The sequence below is a fragment of the Bos grunniens genome, chromosome 10 (assembly GCF_055505025.1).
Source record: "Bos grunniens cultivar Pamir isolate PY7600 chromosome 10, Bosgru_T2T1.0, whole genome shotgun sequence".
NCBI classification, from domain to species: Eukaryota; Metazoa; Chordata; class Mammalia; order Artiodactyla; family Bovidae; genus Bos; species Bos grunniens.
The window spans coordinates 60412162-60418373 of record NC_141174.1 but is presented as its reverse complement, the minus strand read 5'-3'; the positions used below and the strand labels follow the sequence as shown (position 1 = coordinate 60418373).

General features: G+C 45.3%; 1 long non-coding RNA gene across 2 annotated transcripts in view; it reads right to left on the bottom strand.

Annotated features, from left to right (window-relative positions):
- The window catches only part of LOC147364642 (uncharacterized), a 147299-nt gene that overhangs the window by 122590 nt on the left and 18497 nt on the right, over nt 1–6212 (bottom strand). Inside the window, exon 2 of one of the 2 annotated variants that reach the window (XR_015134790.1) lies at nt 1238–1391. This is a non-coding gene — a long non-coding RNA (uncharacterized LOC147364642). Of the gene's footprint in view, nt 1–690; nt 1392–6212 lie in introns of those variants that run through there. The other variant, XR_015134789.1, reaches the window with a different exon arrangement.

Genomic DNA, 6212 nt, shown 5'->3' with positions numbered 1-6212 from the left:
TGTGGTAGAAACATACACTGGAAGAACTTGGTTGGTTGGCAAGTTTGAGGCAGAGACAATACTCCGTGTTCATTGGACTCTTATGTTTTCCTCCTGGACACACACAAAGACTACATTTCCCAGCCTCCCTGGCAGTTAGAAATGTTCATTTGACTGAGTTCGGGACAAAGGGAAAGTTGCAAAGGAAGTGATGAGAGTCACTTCCAAATCTGGACCTAAAACCACCTGTGCAATTCTCCATGTCTTTCCCTCTCTTCCTACCCCTTTGCCTATTGGTTGAAATCAGAGCATCCAGGGAAGAACTCCAAGGTCCTGGCAAATGCAGAGCCATCAAATGACCAAATCTTGGTTCTAGATGACAGGGCAGAGCTCCTTCCATTTCCAACCACATAACCTACTTTGAACTGCAGCGTAAGAGAGAAATAAATATTTACTGTGTTAAGCCACAGAGCTTGGCAGAGTGTAACAAGATTTAGCCTATTCTGACTGATGTAGTAGTATCAAAAGCCTTACAAATATCCATAAGCTTTGACCCAGCAATTACATTCTTTGGAGCATATCCTAAGGAAATAAGTAAGAGTAGTCACTACAGTATTGGTTATTATAACAAAAAATTATAAACAACATTAATAATGAAGACCAAAGCCTAGGACCTAGTAGAAGATTCATTAAAGAAATAATACAGCTCTGTAAAGAAATACTAGACATTTAATATCATTGAAATGTATTTCTTGACTTGAAAAACTTTCCTAGTATTTGTGAAACACTATATAATAGTGTGTTTGTGTTTATGTTATAGTGTTTGTGGTATAGTGTTATGTGAAAAAGAACAACAGAACATAACCATTTGTATATTAATATATATGCGCTTAGAAAAATGTCTGGAAATATACCAAAATAGCAGTGATTATTTCTGGTATTAGGATTACAGGTGGCTTTTTTCTGCAGTTTTACGCCTTTTCTGCAATTAGCATATATTTCTTGAGTTAAAAAAATTTTAAGTAGCTAGCTGGAAATGGATGTGTCACCTTTGAACTTGAAGGCTGGCCTTGCTCTCTCTGTGTAAGTGTATTCCAAGCAAAAGAAACCCAGGTCCTTTGGATGCTCAGGGGCTAAAACCCCACCATCCCTACACATCTGTTTTATCTTCACCACGGGGAGGAGTGCCCAAGCCCTTCTCAAATCTTCCAGGCTCAGTTCCACTGACAGATTTCTCTGCCTTTAAGGAAGAAAGTACCTTTTCATCACAATGGTTTCCAGGATTTCCTCAGAGGGTTGATGGGCCTCTGAACTCTCTTCTTTCTGGGTCCCCATTTGGATGGTTTTGGAAAACTGTGGCCACAGATCCTCTCTCCCTCGAGACCAGCTGGGTGATGCAGACCCTGCCGACACTGCAGAGAGCGGGGCAGGAAATTACACACTAAGCATAGGTCTTTATTCCGAAACCCAGCAACCTCACCGCAAAATAAACTCAAGGGCCCTCCAGCCTTGGTGCCCTGACCCACCAGATCAGAGAGTCTTATGCAATCTCTGCTGATGAACTTTGAATACAAAGTAAGGCTGTAGGTTTTTGTTTTGACCTTCCAACCACATGATCATGCCAGAATTAAGGTGGAACTCCAATTTTTTTTTCCCCTCCCAAATGACTCCCTGCTCTTTTCAACAGACACTCAGAGAATAAGCCTCTGAGGTTTCCTGTTGTGGAAAGTTCTTTGCATTCTGTGACAGGAGCATGTAATAACTCAACTCCTGTATAAGTTTTGTGTGTAGTAGGGTAAAGCTATTTTACTTGAACTTAATGTCTTTTTGGCAAATCATGTGTCCCCCAAATGAAGACACATAAGGAAGAAACAGCTTATTTTCAGCATGAGACCCCAACAGCCTGCATCAGGAAAAGTGACTTCCCTTTTGAAGGCTGAAGCCTGGAACCTGAGAGAGCCGATAAGAACACTTGCATAGCTCTTTCCCATTTTCCCCCGCAGCTCAAATCCTTCCTGCCTTTCAAGGCCCAGCAGAAGAAGGTACAGAGGCCTCCATGGGCAGGCCAGCCCACATCAACATCTCTCCTGCCCCCAATCCCTTTCTAGTGAAAAGGCTCGGTCATGTGATATGCAACCTGAGTGCTGAGGAAACTTTCTGGGCCAGCGTGGTCACATTCACATCAGTGCCCAGCTTAACCACTGCTCAGGGGTCCCACCCACTCCGGTCTCAGCCCCTTGAAGACTCCTCTTTCCCTAGGTATTGAGAATCCAACAGAATAGTGGTTAAGCACACAGGCCTTGGAGCTGGAGTGCTGTGTGATCTTGGGCAACCCTGAGTCTCACTTTCTTGTGCGCCTGGTTCTAATCGTAATAGTTGTGAGGATTGAAGAAGGAACTCAGGAAAGACATCTCACACTCAAAAAAGACAGTGTTCCATTTTTAAAAGTGGCCCCCAAGTCCTTTGACCCACCTTCACCCAGAGGTGGTGCTTTGGATCCCCTCTCCTGGAATCTGGTCTCTGAAACTGCCTGACCAACAAACAGAATGTCGGTGGGGGATGCCCATGCCTTCAGAAGCCTGGGCAGGGCTTGAGCCCCGCCTCACTCTTGGAACCCAGAGGCCATATGGTGAGGGAGCCTGGCCACACAGAGGGGTGTGTTCTGGCAGAAAGCCCCAGAGGCAGTGTTGGCCAACAGTCAGCGTAAAAGCTGACTCCAGGTACAGCCACCATCTGACTGCAACCTAGGAAATTGGAGATCAGAAGCCCTTAGCAAGAAACACCTCCCTGATTCCAGTGAAGCCCCAGAACCACAGTGATAGGAATAAAATAACTGTCATGTTAAGTCCCTAAGTGTTCCAGTGATTCATTGCTCTGCGGCCTTTTCTTGTTGCTGGTGGGAGGGCTCCCATGGGTCCAGGAGTGACCCTGACCCTAGATCACCTGTCCTCCCTAATCCTGCTGCTTCTTCCTCTCCAGCTTCATACTGGAAGTCAGGGCAGTCAGGCGTGCCCTTCCCCACAACATGTCTGTAGGTCTCTGAACCCAACTGTGGACCAAATCCAACTTTTCTTCCCAGAGGACACTTCTCAACTCCCAAGCCATTCAATGCATTCAAAGAACTGTCTGGGAAGAAGGATGCCACCCAACTCTGAGACAGGACAGCCTCGGACACTCACAAGCTGCCTTGTTCTCTTATTATACTTGCTGTGTGTTCAGTTCAGTTGCTGAGTCATATCCGACTCTTTTCGACCCCATGAATTGCAACACGCCAGGCCTCTCTGTGCATCAGCAACTCCCGGAGTTCACTCAAACCCATGTCCATCGAGTCGGTGATGCCATCCAGCCATCTCATCCTCTGTCGTGCCCTTCTCCTCCTGCCCCCAATCCCTCCCAGCATCAGGGTCTTTTCCAATGAGTCAACTCTTCACATGAGGTGGCCAAAGTATTGGAGTTTCAGCTTCAGCATCAGTCCTTCCAATGAACACCAAGGACTGATCTCCTTTAGGAGGTGTTAGACATTGTTTTATCAAAACGAATGTAAGTTTCTTGAGGGCAGAAGCCCTGTTTAAGTTTTATTTTTGGAGCCATCTTTTTTTTTTTTTTCTTTGCAATTTAAATTTTTGAGTGAATTGTAATTTTTTGATAAAATGATGATCATAGCTAACTGAAATGAGATGAGCCTGAAAAACCCAAGTCCATGACAATTCTCAAAAGGGAGAAGGAGAAAGGTCCCACTGCCCAGTGTGAGTTTGTTCGTGCCCAGACTCTCAAGAAATGAAGCAGGAATATGGGGATAAGTCATTCATTTCTTAAAACAGGGTGAAAATGGCTCAGATACATGAAGATTTCAGGGGACGGAGGGTTTCAGTTGTTTCAATGTTGTCTCCTTATTGGGTCATTCAAGTCATTTACTGTAGTCTTCCAAGATGTAAAAAATATTTTGCTTGCTGAGTTGATAACTTCAAAAGTCTTGACATTTAGGATGGATACTAGATTGCAGGAGTCGTCAGGTGAAGCATATTCAGTGGCCAGGATGGGGACTGGGGGAGTGATGGTGGGACAGGGGAGTGATGGTGGTCCAGAGGAGTGTTACACACCTGCTCATCTACAAGCTCCATCTGGAAGCATGTTACATGATGTCTCCTGCTCTATGGATCCATCTGCCTGAGTTTCCCTATCAGTTGTCAACGAAGAAGCTTAACCTACTGTGTGACTTTGGCTTCTCTTGGTGAACCGTATGCCTCCCCTCCTGGGACTATACTGGTCGATCCCACCTCCGGGTTGGGTGGTGGTGTCTCCTCTGTGCTCTGGCAGCTCTCCATGCTTTTTCATCACAACCCTTACACTGCTTCACTGTGTATGCGTACACATCTCCCCTTCCAACACACTATGAGCTTCTGGAGGATCTTGACAGTCATTTGTTTTTCTCTTTCTGCTCCTTAGAAGTAGCAGGACCTCCTTAATAAGGCTTTAAATGAATGTGTGTGTGTGTGTCCGGTTGTGTCTGACTCTTTGTGACCCATGGACCCCAAAGATTTTTGGATCCCATGGATTCCACCAGGATCCTCTGTCCATGGACTTCTCCAGACAAGAATACTGGAGTGGATTGCCATTCCCTGCTACAGGAGATCTTCCTGACCCAGAGATTGAACACAGGTCTCCTGCATTGCAGGCATATTCTTTATCATCTGAGCCACCAGGGATTTAAATGAATAAGTAAATGAATAGATGAATAAAATAAGTTTCCACTATTTCCTTATATATTTCAACCAGCACAGGCCACCTGCTTCTTCCCAAATGTGCCCTTGTCTCTGAGGGGACTATGTCTTCAGTTTGGGGAAGTCTTCCCAGTACACACAGTAGTGTGGCAGCAAGATTGACTGCATAATTTGTAGGATCCAGTGGAAAATGAACGAGAAATGTGCAGTCACAGACTCTGAAGGGGCCCTCCTTCAAAAATTGTTAAGAATTTCAAACTGGTGACAGTGGAGCATTAAACCAAGCCCAGGGTCCTTCTAAGCGCCGGGCCCCATGTGACTGCACACGTCTCACATCCATGAAGCTGCTCTGTTAGCAGCTGTTGTTTGCATCGGGGGTGCACGCCACGCCCCTCCTTGTGGTAACGGCAGCTTTTGTTTCTGTGTGGCTTCTGTAGGACTGATGCCACCATTGCTACTTCAGATGGGCCTGTGATACTGGGCTGGCCAATGAGAGCACTGCATCCTCCAGGTTATGATTAGTTCAGGGAAGGGCATGTGACCCAAGCCCAACCAATGAGAACTGTACCTCAGAATTTTGATGTAGGTGAAAAGGTATCTTTTTGCTGGTGCTAAGTCACCAGGAAGTTAACCTAGAGTCCCTGGGGATTGCTAATTGGAGGAAATTCTGCTGGAGATAAAGCTGACCCTGAAAAATCAGAGTCGAGAAGATAGGGCACTTAGGGGAGAGATTCTTGCCAGCATCATTTAAGCAATTACTGAGCTGATCTTCTCCTTTTCATTTGTATAAACCACTAACTTTCCTTCTTGGCCTAAATCCGCTTACCTTGGATTTCAGTCACTTGTAATCAAACCAGTCCTGTGAGTCAAAGCTTAATAAATGCCTTTCAGTTTGAGTAATAGATCTGCAGGGCTTGAAGGAATCTGTTGTTTAGTTCTATCACCCATTCTTTGCTTGGTTCCATTTGACTTGAGAATCAGGGCAAGAAATAGAATAGCCCAGGGAGACTGTGACCACATTATTAAAATGAGAATTTATAGAGACGTATCTCTTACTTGTGTTCATTGTTTTGTATTCAGAAGGAGACAAGGATGAGGAGCATGGGGTAGAAGGCCTTTTTGCTTCGGACATTTGAAAACAAAGTTTTTCAGTTAAGCATGTTTTACTTTTATACTATGAAAAAATAAGAATAAAGTTTTTTTGTTTCAAAGATTTGAAAAGATGCGACTCAAGCCAGTTCACCTTTCCACAGACTGCTAGGGTAATGATCCCACATAGGTAATTCTGACCAGCCATGCCAACCCTTCGTGTAAAGCCAAGCTCTGCAGAGCACACAAGTCCATCTGAGCCGCACTCTCCCCACCCAGGACTCAGCCTGCCCATGCCCCCACCCCACCTGCTCAGAGGGGCTGTGTCAAGGCCAGCAGTCCAGGTGGATGTTTACCGACTTGGGTCTAACCACGCCCAAACTATACCCCTTCACATTTCTTTTGGAATCCTGAGGAAATCCT